A 17,823-nucleotide genomic window follows, 5' to 3' on the forward strand; every position below is an offset into this window, starting at 1 on the left:
ATTGCACCTTGTCGCACAGCAACAATTGAAAGGAGTGGCACATGTTCCCTGCCATGTAAGAGTACAAGGCAGGGATGACTTTTTGGGAGAAATAATGCTGGCTAGGTATCCTCTTCTACTAAATGGTATGGCAGTGACTACACCGCCAGCAACTTAGCCAAGTGAAAGGTAAGCTTGTGCACCATCGGATTGCCGGGCACGTAGCATCGCTATGCTCGGCACATCGCGGTGTTCGGCCGAATACTGTGTGTGCTCGAGCGCGATGCTCGAGTCTCCTCCCCGCACGTTTGTTGGCTGCTATGCAGTCAATAAACGTGCAGGTAAGTACTGCCGTTCACTGTAATGCAGTAGTGATGTTGGCTACTGGCATTACAGTGATTGGCTGGCCAGCACCCGATGACGCATGTTCGGCTCATTTGTAGTCAGGGAGAGCTGCGCTGTAGAAGGGACAGAGAGTGTAGGGAGTAAAAAAGTAATATTTTATTGAAAAAACTTGTTAGAGACCCAAAAGTCCTTTTAAGGACTATTGTTGTATCTGCAGCAATATATATTTTTAGCGCAACCTGCGCTAAATAGCTTCAATTGTTTGGTCACTGCAGACAGCGACATTATCTGCGCTACATCTCCTGTGTAAAGTGTGCGCAGCCTAACAATATCTGTGACATCCAGTGTACTTTTTTAGTAGACGGTGTCCACTGCAGACAGTTACATTACCTGCGCTACATCTCCTGTATAACGTGTGCGCAGCCTAAATATCAGTGACATTAATTCAGTGTAATTTTTTATTAGCCACTGGTGACAGCAGTGACATTACCTGCGCTATACCTCCTGTATAACGTTTGCGCATCCTAAAAATATCTGTAACATACTTGCAAAACCTGCGCTACTGTACGTGTGACATACTTGCAAGCATATCAACCCTAAGGCGAGCAGTAAGGGACGGGGAAGTGGGCGTGCTGATGATGGTGCACGCAGAGGCCGTGGCCCTGTTCGTGGCGAAACTGTGCCTGTTGCCAGAGCAAAAGAAACAGACTTATCCACGATACCTAGCTTCATGTCCTAGTTTGCAGGGCGGCGCAGGACACCACACTTGAAGTCAGACCATTGCGACCAGGTGGTCGGTTGGATTGCAGCAGATAATGCTTCCAGTCGGTTAAGCGCCACCCTGTCTTCCACAAAGTCCAAGAAAACAAGACACGTCCCACGGTGTGAATTACCGTCAACCAATCACCAGGATCAAGAAGGAATCTTTTATTGCAGCGATACAACGCGTTTCGGGGAATCACTCCCCTTCATCAGGTACAAAAAAGCTGCACCTTTTTTGTACCTGATGAAGGGGAGTGATTCCCCGAAACGCGTTGTATCGCTGCAATAAAAGATTCCTTCTTGATCCTGGTGACTGGTTGACGGTAATTCGCGCAGTGGGACGTGTCTTGTTTTCTTGCACTACTATCTTCTTGGGGGCTCCAGGCTTCTCCTTTTGAAGATCCCTCGTGGTCCCGAGGCTGCAGACCGCCATATCCAGACGTCCAGGCTTGTTTGAAAATACCTACAATAGTGTTGTGCCTACAATTGCACAACCATACAAGGTGAGTCTTGCCAATTCTCTCTGTTTGCAACTGTACACCCACAGAATTACCCTATGGTGTGCCCATCTGTTTTTTTACAGTTCTAAAACCAGCCTGTTATATTACTTCCACAAAGTCCAGTCTCAGTAGCCAAGAGTCTGGTCAACCGAATCCTCACCCTGATCCTCCTTCCTCCCACCATGGAGAGTCTTTCCAAACAAGTGATCACCACACTCGAATATACCAAGGAGCTCTTTTCTTCACCATTCCTTGATTTGGGCCTCTCGCCAAGCCCTCTTGAAGAGGGAGATGAGGAGATCGTGTGCCCTGATTCCCAAACTCTTGAGCATCCACAGTTACAAGAAGATGACAGTGGTGAACAACAATTAGTGTTTCACGAGGTGGATGATGATGATGATGATGATGAGACACAGTTGCCAATAAGTCAACCGCAATTACTGTCTCAAATGAGACACAGTTGTCAATAGGTGAGTTTCTTGTTAGGTCAACAAGTTAGGACGATGACCAGAGTGAGGAAGTGGAAGAGGAAGTGGTGGACGGTGAAGTCACTGACCCAACCTGGGAAGGTGGCAAGCCGAGCGAGGACAGCAGTACAGAGGCGGAGGCATCTGCAGCACTGCAACAGGCTGGAAGAGGCAATAGAGTAGCAAAAGGTTGAAGGCGGGCCATGCCAAACAAGCCAGCAACTGTTCCCTGGAGCACGCCCTTGTGGCAATCTCCCTTGCCAAGGGGTAGGTGTTCTGCAGTCTGGTGCTTTTTGAGGAAAGTGCGGACGATAAAAGAATTGTCATTTGCAACCTGTGCCGCACCAAAATGATCTGGGGCGTGGACACTAGCAACCTCACCACCACCAGCATTATCCGCCACATGGTATCCAAGCACCGTAATAGGTGGGACGAACGCCTGGGTCCACAATCTGTGTCTGTGGTTCACACCACTGCCTCCTCTTCCCCTGTGTTACGTGCTGGCCAATCCCCTATCCAAGACGTAGGCCCAAATGCCTCCTGCCCTGCACCTGGACTTTTGCAAGCACCATCAGCTAGCACATCCACTTCTGTGTCCCAGCACAGCGTACAGATGTCATTACTCCAGGCCTTTGAACGAAAGCGCAAATACCCAGCCACCCACCCACAGACCATAACACTCAATGTCTGATGTCGGCGGCGGTCGCTCGTTACTCTGTCCCCAGCCACCACTATTTTTCCACTGAAGGTCCACTTAACGACTGACACATGGACAAGTGCTAGTGGCCAGGGACGCTACATTTCCCTTACGGCTCCCTGGGTGAATGTTGTGAAGGGCCGGGAGCGAGTCATACCCTGGGATGGCACAGGTCCTACCGACCATCAGGATTTCCGCCACCACCTACATTAGTGGCTGCAACCCCCCCTTCTCCTCCTCCACTTCCACCTCTGAATTCTCATCTTGCAGCACCAGTCAGACATCAGTCGGTAGCTGGAAGCAGTGTAGCACTGCAGTGGGGAAGCAGCAAGAGGCTGTGCTGAACTGATCTGCTTAGGGGACAAACAACACACCGCCGCAGAGCTGTGGCAGGGGATAAGGGACCAGACTGAACTGTGGCTCTCGCCACTCAACCTAGAACCAGGCATGGTTGTGTCTGATAATGGCCGTAACTTGGTGGCGGTTTTGGAGCTCGGCAAGCAAGCTCACACACAAACCATGCCTAGCCCACGTGTTCAACCTAGTGGTTCAGTGGTTTCTCAAAACCTACCCCAATTTTCCTGAGCTACTGGTGAAAGTGCGCCGCGTGTGTGCACATTTCTGCAAGTCATCGACAGCTTCCGCAGGTCTGGCAATGCTGCAGCAGCGCTTGCAATTGCCAGCTCACCGGCTGTTTTGCGACGTGAGCACATGCTGGAACTCCACGTTCCACATGTTGGCTAGGCTTTGTGAGAAGCAGAGGGCAGAAGTGGAATACCAGCTGCTACATGGTCGTCACCTTTCCAGTCAGCTTCCGCTAATCAGAAGCGAGGAGTGGGCATGGATGTCTGACCTCTGTGAGGTTTTACGCAACTTTGAGGAATCAACACAGATGGTGAGCGGCGATAACGCTATTATCAGCGTCACCATCCCACTTCTGTGTCTTCTCAAACGCTCACTGCTCACAAGAAAGGCGGACTCTTTGCATGTGGAAGAGGTGGAAATGGGGGAAGACATTACACAGGGTGATAGCCAGACTACCCTCAGTTCGTCTTCTCAGCGCGAATTGGATGATGAGGAGGAGGAGGAGCAGGAGATGGTTGCCTCCGCTACAGAGGGTAGTACCCATGGAAGTTTTATTCCATCTGTTCAGCGTGGATGGGCAGAAGAGGAGTAAGAGGATGAGGAGATTGAGAGTCATCCTCCTGATGAGGACAGGGATTTCTTGTCTGTTGGGACTCTGGTACAAAGAGAACTTCTCATCTCTCATTCCTGTGGTGGAGAGGATAAGCAAAATGGTGCAATACCAGAAGGTCCTTGTGGAAAAATTGCTCCCAAAATTTCCATCTGACAATGCTGGCTGCAAAGTCCGTACTTCCTTGGGCGACCGAGGAGGGGGAGACAAGGGGAACACACAGCAGTTCCAGCAGAGGCAAGGCAACACTCTCCAAGGCCTGGGACAGTTTTATGACACCCCGCCAGCACCCTCGCCCTGATGCGCGGCCTAGTGTCACAAGGAGGGAAAATTTTTGAAAGATGGTGAAGGAGTACGTAGCAGACCGTGTCAGCGTCTTCAATGATCCCTCTGTGCCTTACAACTGTTGGGTGTCCAAGCTGGACACGTGCCACGAACTGGCGCTCTACACCTTGGAGGTGCTGCCTGCCCTGCCGCCATTTGTTTCTGCTGGTGGCATAATAACTGATAAGCGCATCCGCCTGTCAACTGAAAATGCCCCTGACTTCTCTTCTCTACCAGAGGAAAGCGGCTGAACATAAAGGCACTTTACATGTGTTGTTTATAATGTACTGAATACACTGTATTCCCGCACCCCTTCCACCACAAACAAGGGTATATGGTTGAATCTTTCTTTTCTCGTCGTCCTCCTCCATCATATCAACATGCTTATTAGGCTGCCCTCGCTCCTAATGTTTTAGATGGTCAGTTCAGCAGCAGGCCCTCACCCATAATGTTTTTGAGGGTCACCAGCAGCCATCAATCATAATTTTTCAAGGCTGTGTATGATGTCCTCCTTTATGTATAATAAAGGGTGTATTGGAGTGCCGGTTCCTTGTAATTTTTGGCAGCCCTTTCACTTAGTGCATAGGCTTTATGAGTGTAGGAGTCCCATTACCTGAACTATTGTACCACAATGTGAATGAGGCCCTCCTTTGTGTGATATACAGGTTGTATCGGAGTGCCTCTTCCTAGTAATTTTTGGCAGCACTTTATATACAAGTAAATATACAGGAAAGAATGTTTTCTAACTATTTTTCCTCTAAAAATCGATTTTATCTTCGGTTTTGTGCGTATTATTGTCAGTCTGTAAAAGTGCCGTACTACTAGGACAACATTGTTCCCAGCAGCGACCTGGGAGTCCAAGATGCATCCAGACGTCCTCCCCATGCTGTTCCTGAACCATTTCAGTGGTGTTTCCATTAATTTCTGACCTTTTCCTATGAACCAGACACAATCCCCTCTTCAGAGCAGGGGCTGCCTGGTTTAATGCTTGGGGTCGCCCATTGACTTCCATTGTGCTCGGGTGCTCGGTAGAGAACCTGAGCATCCCGAGGTGTTCGGCCAGAGCACCCGAGCACTTTGGTGCTCGATCAATACTAGTGATCAACCTTCTTCATCCTATGTCATGGTTTTGCCCACCAACGTGTGCAGTAAAATGGTGCTACGCAACGTTTTACTGCATTCATCCAAAGCGAACCTGAAAAGTTTCGGCTTTGTTTGGCAGACAACTTTTTGCGACATATGTAACAAACCCAGTCTGTTATGAATTGATTCGCTCATCCTTAAAGGGATTGTCTCATTTCAGACAATGGAGTCATATTGCTAGGATATGCCCCTATTGTCTTATAGGTGTGGGTCCCACCGCTGGGACCCGCACCTATATCGGGAACGGAGCCCCACAAGGTGGTGGCTGGGGGACTCCGGGCCAGCCACCACCAAGCACGGTCCCCATAGAAGTGAATGCGAGTGCACCGCACTTGACCGGCCCCTGCTTCCATTCAATTCTATGGGCTCGATGGATATAGCCGAGCCAACGCTTGGCTATTTTCGGCGGCTCCATAGAAAAGTAACGGAGGGCGGCTGCGCATGCGCAGTGCACCCTCCAACACTTTCGGCTCTGTCGTTCTCCGTGCGAGTCCCAGCGATATGCCCCGATTGTCTGTGATGAGACAACCCCTTTAAGATGAATGATTGTTTGCCCCTTTTAGTGTTTACCCTGGTGTTAATACATTAGGAGGATAGTCGTTGCATAAATTAGTGCACCTTTTTCTTTAATATTATCGGTGGCCAGAGATGAATGAAAATCCCCAAAATGTTCTCATTGATTCTCAAGTATCCCTCAATGCAGATTTGGACCTTGCAATCCTTCCACTTCTAGCGTCAGCGTCATGCTCTGTTCTAACACAAGTGGTCATGTCTGTCATTTGTGTGCTTTTAGATTAAGTCTAACATTTTGCATCGCCAGACTTTGCTATTTTTCCAGTTTGGCAGCCCATAAAAGCAGTGAATTCTCCTCGCTCATTTACATTACAAATTATTTTCTTTTCTTAATGGGGTTTAAGCACCGCACTTAGTGCTCCCTTTTCATGTAAGTAAACTTTCCATCATTCATCAAGTGCGTGGCTTTCCGCACCTAATCTGAGTCACTGTCCTGGTAAATCTGTGCATTCCTTGCCAATTTATCCCAAGGCTCTGACTGCTCTAATGATCCCTCCTGCGCACTTGGTGCTCATTGGCAGGTCCATTCACAGAAGAGCCTCGCTCAGGAGAAATTATACCCTTATATTTGTGCAAACATATGTGGAATAATTTACTCCATTTTTCAGCCTCTCCTATTTTTCCAAGTCAAGCAGAACCTATATTGCTCTCTGAAGGGTCATATCTGCAGTGTTTGGCCGCGTATAGACAGAACGGGACCTGCTGGAAATGAATAATGTTATGCTTGAAGATATATTTCTGGTATTTGTGGCTGATGTCTTGGGCGTAGCCTTGGGGTATATGCTAATATTGCATCATCCAGTGGACCACCCAAAGGCCATCAAAAATAGAACCCGAGATTAGTTGTGGTTCAGATTTATTGCTCTATACAGTATGTGTGATCCCCAACCAGTGATGCAAAAAGACAACTCCCATCGTCCTCGGACAGCTGCAGGCTATTTATGCCAGTATATAGGACCTAACCGGGTAAAAATTAGAGAATAAAATACTCATCTCTAAAAAAAAAAAATATAGCGTCAGCGTTTTGATCAGTGATTTCCATCAGCCATTGTGGAGGTCTGGTGGTGTAGATAGCAAAATAACTTGTAGGAGAACATCGTCCCTGACAGAAAATCATTGATGCCTTCTTCCCAAAACCAGAAGACCAGGTCTGTATCCACAAAACCCGGGGAGTAGAACAACTTCACACACAGGAGATCAGAAACCTTATCGGTCAGGTAGAGGCAGGGGCGTACATAGAAATCATTGGGGCCCGTAGCACGAATCTGAATTAGGCCCCATAAAAAGAAAAAAACTTTTTAAAATGTTTAACACATTTTTGCACTATTTAGACATACGGTACCTGTACATATGTGGTATTACAATCATACTGACCCAGAGAATGAAGGGCATGGGTCAGTTTTTCCGCAAAGGTAACACCGTAGTAACAAAACCCATAAAACAATGGATGTATTAAGACTAGTGCTCTTACTGTGGGCGGGCGGCGGCTGGCTTGCCTGTGGCACAATACAGGGGCAGCCTGCAGCTGCAGGCAAGTGCAACATGCCAGTCCGCAGGGGTAGAAAACGTGAGGTGCACGGTGGGCCGGAAGGTACAGACAGTTTATCGGTTACTCACGGTTTAGCGGTCGCCTCCCTGGGCCGGCAGTGCAGTGAAGGGGAGAACAGCACTGGGTTCTCCGGGGCACACTCTATTACAGGGGACACCGGCCAGGTGGTGATCGAGGTGCCCTTGATGGTGGATGGGTGCTGAATGCTTGTGCGGATGGGCCCCTGACTTAGGTAGTGTCGTGACGCCAGCACCTTCATGGTGCAAGAGGTTGAGGGTAGTAGTGCTGTGGAGTTGGAAGAATGAGGCAGGTTTAAATCCAACGGTGACCTTTACTGTAACCAGGATCTTGGTAACAGTTTACATCCAGTAGTAATACAGTCTCTGATACACATGCAGGTTGGGTGTGATGAATCCCAGTAACAGGCTAGGGTAGGTACTTAGGTACTCACTGATACTCAGCTCTTGGCCTTACTTCAGCCTCAGTTGAGGTTGTCCCAGTCTTACTGTTCTACACAAGTGATATCACAGAATCCTTGCCTGTCTTCAGAATAACGGTGAGGCTGCCGGAAGCTAATAAGTCCTTCACCTAATTACAAAGGCGCCTAGAGCCTAGAACAATGGCTTTGTCCTTCCTTTGTGTTGATCCACTAAATATCAGAAATCCACTTCTTGCTCCTGAAGAATAAAGGTAGACTTCCCTCCACCTGGCTTCCTGGCTTAGATCCTGAGGTGTATGATAGCTTCTCTGGGCCGTGAAGCTCCAGAGAGCTGGGAGGAGAGGGGTCCTCTCCTTCCCCCTGTAGCTCCTCACTCCTTCTCCTTAGAGAGAACCCACAATCTCCTCTAGCTAGGCCTGACCTACACTATATATACTGTGGTGCTACCCCCATCTAGTGGTGGATGTATGTAGTGCAACTCACAGCCTGGGAAACAGGAATATCACAGGATGATGCAATACAGCATGATATACAGATGATAACAAAACGCTTTTGCAGTTCCCACATAGGCTAGTGGGACGCTGCACATGTGCTGTTTATTCTGGCCGGGCTGGCTCTTTGATCAGTGACCGGAGGAGCCAGGGGCTGGAGCGGTTCTTCAGTCCAGGCTGGGGGATGGCTAATGACTTGAGGCAAGTAGCGGGCAGCATGTGAGCGCAGGTGAAACTACCGCGCCGGGGCGCACCCTCAAAGTTGTGCTGCCGAGCTGCTCCTGCTGCCTGGCCAATCAGCAGCAGAATCTTTGCCCTGCTAAATGCTGATTGGCCAGTTTGCAGCAGACGCAGCGCCTGGGAGGGAGCCTGGCTCATGGACAGGTCAGACATGGAGGGGAGGGGTGAGACCCGGGACATTGTGCTACCTGTTCACACAAGGTGAGCCCTGACTGAGCATAGGAGGTTAGGGACGGAACACAAGTGGCTGAGTGTGCAGAGTAGACGTGGGGTAGGGGGCAGGGCTTTCCATGTGCTCCGGGCCCCCCCTTGCCGTGGGCCCCATTGCAGCTGCGTTCTCTGCCTATTTTGGCAGTACGTCACATGACCTGCAGTAGGGGTCATGTATCAAAACCCATACAGATGAAGAATTATCAATGAGATACTGGACCTAATGTATTACTTGGCCATGAGCTGCTCAGGATTGGAATTAGTCCATCCACCGGCATCACCTGTGTGAACGTCACCTCATTCAGGGCTCTGCAAGCAGGGGTAATTGAAGAATGCACCCCATACTGTCTCTAACCCTCCATGTTTCATATGCGCGTGTGCGGAATCTGATGACGGGTTGGATGAAAGCGTGATGACGTTTCTATGATGTTTACAGGAGCAGTTATCTTAGTGGACAAATTCTGAGCCAAGAACTGACCTCATAAAACTATTAGCATCCAGACTAGCCTCGGTCATGACATCACAGGGGGTTAGTGGGGACAGCTGCAGACCTTCTTAAGGTGTTTGTGTGGCCGACTTCCCTTCCGGGCGACCGGACTTTAGCAGATTAAGTTCCCTTTTATTTTCATTCTGTTATTTTTGCCTTGTGTTTGTATTTCCTTGTATTTTTACCTTGTGATAACTGTATTTTTTGTCCTTTAGATATTAAAACTTCACTTTAATAAGAGAAACTGGCGCTAAAATCTGGGTGACCCTTTAAGCTCCCATCCTGAGTCATCCTGACGGTAGGCTATAAGGGGAAGATCTGCTCTGTGTTTAGAGCCGCCCCTGGTTCTGGCTGACAATCACTGACTGTTTGAATACGGCCTGAACTACAACCTTGCTCAGCTGACGAAGGGCTCCGACAGAAATGCAGGAGTCAGACATTAAATCTCCATCTTCAGATCGAATGTAACATTTGACACTGTGGGACATTTTAGATGGCTCCAGTGTGTATTCTTATTTTATTGGTCCCTTTAGAACATCAGTTCAGACAAAAGTGTATTGTGCTCGTATTATTTTGCCAAACCTGAGCTGTTATACACAGGATAGGAAAGGAGTGCTCTTCTGTCTATCATGCCTCAGCAGCTTGCTCATGGACAGTCCTCGGGGTTAATGTGTGACTTGATTATAGACCTTGTATCCCAAAGGCAGTATATGAGGAGAAGAGGGTTTATCTTCCAGCATCGTAGATACAGTTACTGGGCATAGGCTGGTCCCTTCCCTCTAGCTAAAACTGTAGAGAGTGTGGAGAGTAGCAGTTGTCTGTGTGGAGAAGCAACAGACAGGGATACACCAACCCCTTAAGCTAAGAGAAGCCAGAAAAGTGACTGTAACGAGTGCGCCCCTCTGAGGGAGACTAGAACTGCACCTAACAGAAGGTTTAGCAGCCATTTCAAGGGACAGTGCATGGACGAAAAGCCAGTGAGGGTAATGCATGCATTTTGGCTGTAGACTTCACTGCATTTTGGTTGGGGATAGAAGTTTAAAGCTCCCTACCATATTTAAGAGACAGATTGGCCAGATTGATTACTACGACCACCATCTTCCATGCTACCACTGCCACTTCTCGCTCTCTCCTCTCAGGCTCGATGGCTATGTATATAACATCTTCTGACATGTCATGTGAGCTCAGACCAGTACCAGTAGCTAAATTATAATATCCAACATTAACTGTGGCCCTCTGGCTTCCATCGTTAACCTTCAGGGCTTTCCATCAGTGAGGCTGGTGGCCCTTTACTGCAACGCCCCATCAGCTCCACTCATGGACGCCTCCAAGTGAACCCAACAGAAGCCATAGTCATTTTATTCTGGAAGCTTCTGCGATTCTTGGCCCCCACGTATAATTATCAAACTTTTAGACTATTTTCCCTGGCTCTGATGGATACGAGAATTTAATATTCCAGTGTTTTATGCCCATAGTTTCTAGTTTGATCAGAAACACGGAAGAATTGTGTCCCTGACTTTACTCCACGCTAATGTACCAGTTCAAGTTCTTCCCTCGGGCTCTAAGTGGGGAATGGGTTCTGACAAGCTCGAAAGAGCCCCAAATCCTAGCACCTCATCCATCAACTTACAGCCATTTCATATTTTTCCATCTTGTAACAATATCTAAGGCAACCGTGACTTTTGGCCGGGTCCTCACATGGTGCCTATTGTGAGGTGGGTAGAAGGAGAGCGCTAACAATGGTCTGCGGCTCACAATGTACACAGAGCCAAAGATTTCGGCATTAACAAATGCTTCGCTCTGCTGATGCTTGGAGATATCAGGTCGTGTCAAATAAATGCAATCGTTTAAAAAGTGAAAGTGATATAAGCCAGGGCTAATGGCGGTCCTTGTAATGAATACATTATGTCTGCGCTGGTTAGCGGAAGAATATTGGCAGGGAGCGTTGGAAATGAGTGCATTCTAAACAAGGGGAAAGATATAAAATATCAGACCTGATATAGTAGGTGCACTGACCACTGCCCATGTCTGTCATTAACCCGAACCCAATTAGTGCATGAGGACAGGAATTCTCGAGCAAAAACTCCTAATGTTTTTTACATATTTTATTTGTTGCTTAAATTAAAACAACTTATTTAATTGAAAACATTAACTGTAGTGGAGCAATCGCCGGGATAATGACGGGACCCGTGTTACAGATAGAAATCTAAGGCTGCAAATGATGCAGTGACTTCATGTCGATAAAATGTTCAGCTAATAAAAGGCTCCAAAAACCTGCAGTTAACAGGAGAAAAGAAGCATAAAACACAACATAAAACATTAATAAGACATAGCCGGGTTCATAGAATCAGAAGGGATGATTAACTCAAGACAAAGGTGATAATAAATGGTTAATACATGACATATGATCATGAACCCAAGGTAGGTACGTCGTGTCACAGATGGTCAAAACTGAGCAGATGAGCGAAAAAACGCACGCGACCGGAATGCGGCCGATCTGTTCCGCAGCGTGCGGATGAGGATTCATTGCTGTAAGTTTACATCACAAACATCTGCTCATGTGTGTGCGGAGCCTACAGAGGATGAAATGCATCAGTCACAGAGGAGATAATAAATGGCACAGATGATAAAAACTCTAGGGCTCCATTCACACGAACAGGAAAAATGGAAGAACCAGTCAACAGGACTAGTCACACTAGTCAGAGAATAGCGGGCGTCAGAAAATAGGACATGCCCTACTTTTTGCCCTTTTTCACAGCCAGACGAACCCCTTTGAAATCAATGGTTCAAACGGCCACTGAGACAAGAGTGTGCCCGTCTAACAGCCGTTCAAAATGGGTAACAGTGTCATTTAGGCCACTATTGGGCACAATATTTTTACTAGAGGCCACTATTGGGTACAATATTTTTTACTGGTGGGCACTATTTGGGGCAAAATTGTTACTGGAAGGCACTATTGGGGACAATATTTTTACTGAAGGGCACTATTTCAGGTCATTTTATTTACAGAGAGCACTGTGGGGCCACTATGGGGGCATTATAGACACTGGGGACACTGAGGAGCAGCACCCCATCACTCTCCTTCACGGTCAAATAGCCCTTACACAGCCTGGAGGTGTGTTTGGGGTCATTGTCCTGTTAAAAAATAAATGATGGTCCAACTAAACGCAAACCGGATGGAATAGCATGCCGCTGCAAGATGCTCTGGTAGCCATGCTGGTGCAGTATGCCTTCAATTTTGAATAAATCCCCAACAGTGACCTCTGCTGCGGAGGAGAAGTTCATCCGAGTCACCAGCCTCAGAAATCGCAGGTTAACAGCAGCTCAGATTAGAGACCAGGTCAATGCCACCCAGAGTTCTAGCAGCAGACACATCTCTAGAACAACTGTTAAGAGGAGACTGTGTGAATCAGGCCTTCATGGTAGAAGATCTGCTAGGAAACCACTGCTAAGGACAGGCAACAAGCAGGAGAGACTTGTTTGGGCTAAAGAACACAAGGAATGGACATTAGACCAGTGGAAATCTGTGCTTTGGTTGATGAGTCCAAATTTGAGATCTTTGGTTCCAACCACTGTGTCTTTGTGCGACGCAGAAAAGGTGAACGGATGGACTCTACATCCCTGGTTCCCACCGTGAAGCATGGAGGAGGAGGTGTGATGGTGTGGGGGTGCTTTGCTGGTGACACTGTTGGGGATTTATTCAAAATTGAAGGCATACTGACCCAGCATGGCTACCACAGCATCATGCAGCGGCATGCTATTCCATCGGGTTTGCATTTAGTTGGACCATCATTTATTTTTCAACAGGACAATGACCCCAAACACACCTCCAGGCTGTGTAAGGGCTATTTGACCATGAAGGAGAGTGATGGGGTGCTGCGCCAGATGACCTGGCCTCCACAGTCACCGGACCTGAACCCAATCGAGATGGTTTGGGGTGAGCTGGACCGCAGAGTGAAGGCAAAAGGGCCAACAAGTGCTAAGCATCTCTGGGAACTCCTTCAAGACTGTTGGAAGACCATTTCAGGTGACTACCTCTTGAAGCTCATCAAGAGAATGCCAAGAGTGTGCAAAGCAGTAATCAAAGCAAAAGGTGGCTACTTTGAAGAACCTAGAATATGACATATTTTCAGTTGTTTCACACTTTTCTGTTATGTATATAATTCCACATGTGATAATTCATAGTTTTGAAGCCTTCAGTGCGAATCTACAATTTTCATAGTCATGAAAATAAAGAAAACTCTTTGAATGAGAAGGTGTCCAAACTTTTGGTCTGTACTGTACATTACATTAGTTATAAAGGCTCGTGTTGTCTAGGGAGCAATCAGCAGGAGAAACAAAATGGCCACTGTCCTAATAGTGCACACAGAACGTGTCCTAATCACACAGGAGGACAAGTTACATCACAACAATGAGCCATAGAGCTGCTTCATCCTCCTCTCTGCTCTGCTTGTCAGGGATTATGATGCTGAATACAGATGATAAGATCTTCAGCTGAATCTCTGTAGGAATGGAGGTCATGAGCAGATGTGGCTACTAAGCATTCTGTGCAGTCTCCATTACCACAGTCCGTCCTCTCTGTACTTCATGTCTCCTGATGAGCTTCATTCCCACAAAGATTCAGCTCAATATCATATTAAACTGTATTCGGGATCATATTCCCTGACAGTGAGAGCAGAGAGGAGGATGAGGCGCTTTTACCTCAGGGTTGTGATGTAACTTGTCCTCCTATGTGATTAGGACAGGTTTTGTGTGTGCTAACAGGACAGCGGCCATTTTGTTTCTCCTAACCATTGCTCCCTAGACAAAACAAGCCATTATAACTAATGGAAGGTATTTTGGAAAATATTTATAATAAAGTAATATTTGTGTGTTTTCATTTTCTTAATTCCCGGAGAACCCATTTAAATAATGTGCCCAATTCAATTGTAAATGGTGGTATTTTCTTATACAATTGGAAAACCATTGCTTCCCAGTCACCTCTGAACAATGTCCATAGATATTTGATTTAATTTGATGTTGGCTCGTATGTCTTCTCCTCCGATTGTCACCAGTCCACCAGTCCACATGTGTCACATTCGCACCACCCTGTGAGAGGCGCCTGGCATTGTACTTGTCGTTGCCTTGTGAAGACGTCCACCCCTAATGCACAGACTTCGAGTCCATCTCCATGAATTATTCGCTTCCATCCAGAGTTTGCAGTTGGATTAGACGGCTTCCAGCATGCGTCGCCGGCTCTTAATAATATATCGTTTAGATCGCTTGGATATGGAGTTTCAGACACAATTCCGTCTCTAACGTCATCATCCAAAGCTTCCAACACCATAACTCTATGAACCAAGCCACCATGTCCAAAACCAGGATCTCCACTAAGCACATATTCCACAACAGTAGCAGTTCTATTGGACAACTCATAGGGACACTCCTGCTTCATTTGCTTAACTTTTCCAGACAACCATATATTTGAAGCCACGCCGTACAATGCCTTCAACAGTTCTTTAAGAATGTCCTCTACTTTTCTTTGCTGCCCACAGTTTTGTGTAATCCACAATCCATTTCGTAACACTCTATCCATGTCATCCACATTCAAGTTCTAAGTCTCTATAACTCTCTGCAAATCACAAAACCGTCTCATGAACCTGCTGATATCAGGCCTTGGGACCTGCCCGATTTCTTTAACAATTGCATCCATTTCCCATGGCTGTAACTGTTTTCTAATCAGCTGCACTTCACCTGAATCGTCAGCATTTCATTTAGTTGTAGGAGCTGCTGGAGTATTCCTAACATTATGTAGATCGCCCCAAGGATAAATGAGACTGTTACTAACACTTCTTGATGTTAAGTTTTGATCTACATTATTCACAATATGCTTTTCAGACAATTTATCAAATGCAGTATTACAAACCGGATTCCAAAAAATGATGTGGAGATGGCAAATGTCAATATTTTATTTGTAATAGAACGTAGATGACGGATCAAACGTTTAATCCGAGTAAATGTATCATTTTAAAGGAAAAATACGTTGATTCAAATTTTCACGGTGTCAACAAATCCCCAAAAAGTTGGGACAAGTAGCAATAAGAGGCTGGAAAAAGTAAATTTGAGCATAACGAAGAGCTGGAAGACCAATTAACACTAATTAGGTCAATTGGCAACATGATTGGGTATAAAAGAGCTTCTCAGAGCGGCCGTGTCTCTCAGAAGCCAAGATGGGTAGAGGATCACCAATTCCCACAATGTTGCGCAGAAAGATAGTGGAGCAATATCAGAAAGGTGTTACCCAGCGAAAAATTGCAAAGACTTTGCATCTATCATCATCAACTGTGCAGAACATCATCCGAAGATTCAGAGAATCTGGAACAATCTCTGTGCGTAAGGGTCAAGGCCGTAAAACCATCCTGGATGCCCGTGATCTCCGGGCCCTTACACGACACTGCACCACAAACAGGAATGCTACTGTAAAGGAGATCCCAGAATGGGCTCAGGAATACTTCCAGAAACCATTGTCAGTGACCACAATCCACCGCGCCATCCGCCGCTGCCAGCTGAAACTCTACAGTGCAAAGAAGAAGCCATTTCTAAGCAAGATCCACAAGCTCAGGCGTTTTCACTGGGCCAGGGATCATTTACAATGGAGTGTGGCAAAATGGAAGACTGTTCTGTGGTCAGACGGGTCACGATTCAAAGTTCTTTTTGGAAATCTGAACGCCATGTCATCCGGACCAAAGAGGACAGGGACAACCCAAGTTGTTATCAACGCTCAGTTCAGTAGCCTGCATCTCTGATGGTATGGGGTGGCATGAGTGCGTGTGGCATGGGCAGCTTGCATGTCTGGAAAGGCACCATCAATGCAGAAAAATATATTCAGGTTCTAGAACAACATCTGCTCCATCCAGACGTCATCTCTTTCAGGGAAGACCCTGCATTTTTCAACAAGATAATGCCAGACCACATTCTGCATCAATCACAACATCATGGCTGCGTAGGAGAAGGATCCGGGTACTGAAATGGCCGGTCTGCAGTCCAGACCTTTCACCTACAGAGAACATTTGGCGCATCATAAAGAGGAAGGTGCAACAAAGAAGGCCCAAGACGATGGAACAGTTAGAGGCCTGTATTAGACAAGAAGGGGAGAGCATTCCTATTTCTAAACCTGAGAAACTGGTCTCCTCGGTCCCCAGACGTCTGTTGAGTGTTGTAAGAAGAAGGGGAGATGCCACACAGCGGTGAAAATGGCCTTGTCCCAACTTTTTGGGGATTTGATGACACAATGAAATTCTGATTCAACAAATTTTCCCCTTAAAATGGTACATTTTCTCAGTTTAAACTTTTGTTCCGTGATTTATGTTCTATTCGGAATAAAATATTAGAAGTTTGCGCCTCCACATCATTGCATCCAGTATTTATTCACGATTTGTATAGTGTCCCAACTTTTTTGGAATCCGGTTTGTAGTTGCATGTTTGCATTCCACCGCCTCCTTCTCTACACTCTGTATTTTTACTGATAATTCCTCATTAACACGAGATAACGCTTTCTCAATCAGAGCCTCCCCAGTTATCGCAGCATGCAATCTCAGTTCAGCCATTTTATATCCCAATCCTTCTGCCTCTACTTTAAGCTTCTGATCTCTTTGTACCACAATCTCCATCAACTTCACACAACAGGACAATAAACCGTGCACTATCATTCATTTTCTCTTTACTTTTCTTATCAAACACTTCCCTATCCAGAAAACATTTCATCTTATCCCATGAACTTTTCCATTCCTGTGGGATCTCATATGGTCCACCATGACTTTTTATGTAATTTATGAGCCGCTCATTAACGATAACTCCATTCATACTACCTTCCCCACTAGCCATACTACAATAGAAGTCTTACAGCAATTAACAATGCAGAGTAAGTAGAGAATACTCACTAGCCTTTCTGGCACCAGAGTCCTCCAGTCTTGTTGGGTTATGGGGTCAAAAACTCCCTTCTGGGTTGCCTCTTGCTGAAGCAGGCACAGACTTCTAAGTCACCACCAGACTTTGGGTCACAGCACTTCTGGGTCACGAATCTTCACAGCTTCTTCTGGTCACTTGTCATGGCACCAAAATGTTGTTAATACACGTGATGATGAAAATGATGAATGATGATGGCAGCAATCCTCGGTTCTTTTCCAGAGATGAAGCTTTATTCTGATTATCAGACCCAGATACAGCAAGGTTATAGCTCTTAAGAAGAATGAACCTACTGATACCCAGAAGGATGTTACCTCAGTTCATGCCTCTCATCATTTCATTTTCCCTAACCTTCCTTCAGCCTTCCTTGTTATTCCATATTTACCCACTGACTAACATGTGGAGGACATCTAATTGTCTAGGACAAAATTCCAGCCCTAATCATCTAACATCTATTGGCCGTTTTAAACTAAACTGA

The 17,823-nt window shown here is 46.5% G+C and overlaps 1 pseudogene; it reads right to left on the reverse strand.

Annotated features, from left to right (window-relative positions):
• LOC122939535 overlaps positions 1-17,243 on the reverse strand; it is a 36,549-nt pseudogene extending 19,306 nt beyond the window's left edge.
• Positions 17,244-17,823: the final 580 nt, after the last annotated feature.

Source organism: Bufo gargarizans, chromosome 5 (genome assembly GCF_014858855.1).
Source record: "Bufo gargarizans isolate SCDJY-AF-19 chromosome 5, ASM1485885v1, whole genome shotgun sequence".
In the NCBI taxonomy this organism is placed as follows: Eukaryota; Metazoa; Chordata; class Amphibia; order Anura; family Bufonidae; genus Bufo; species Bufo gargarizans.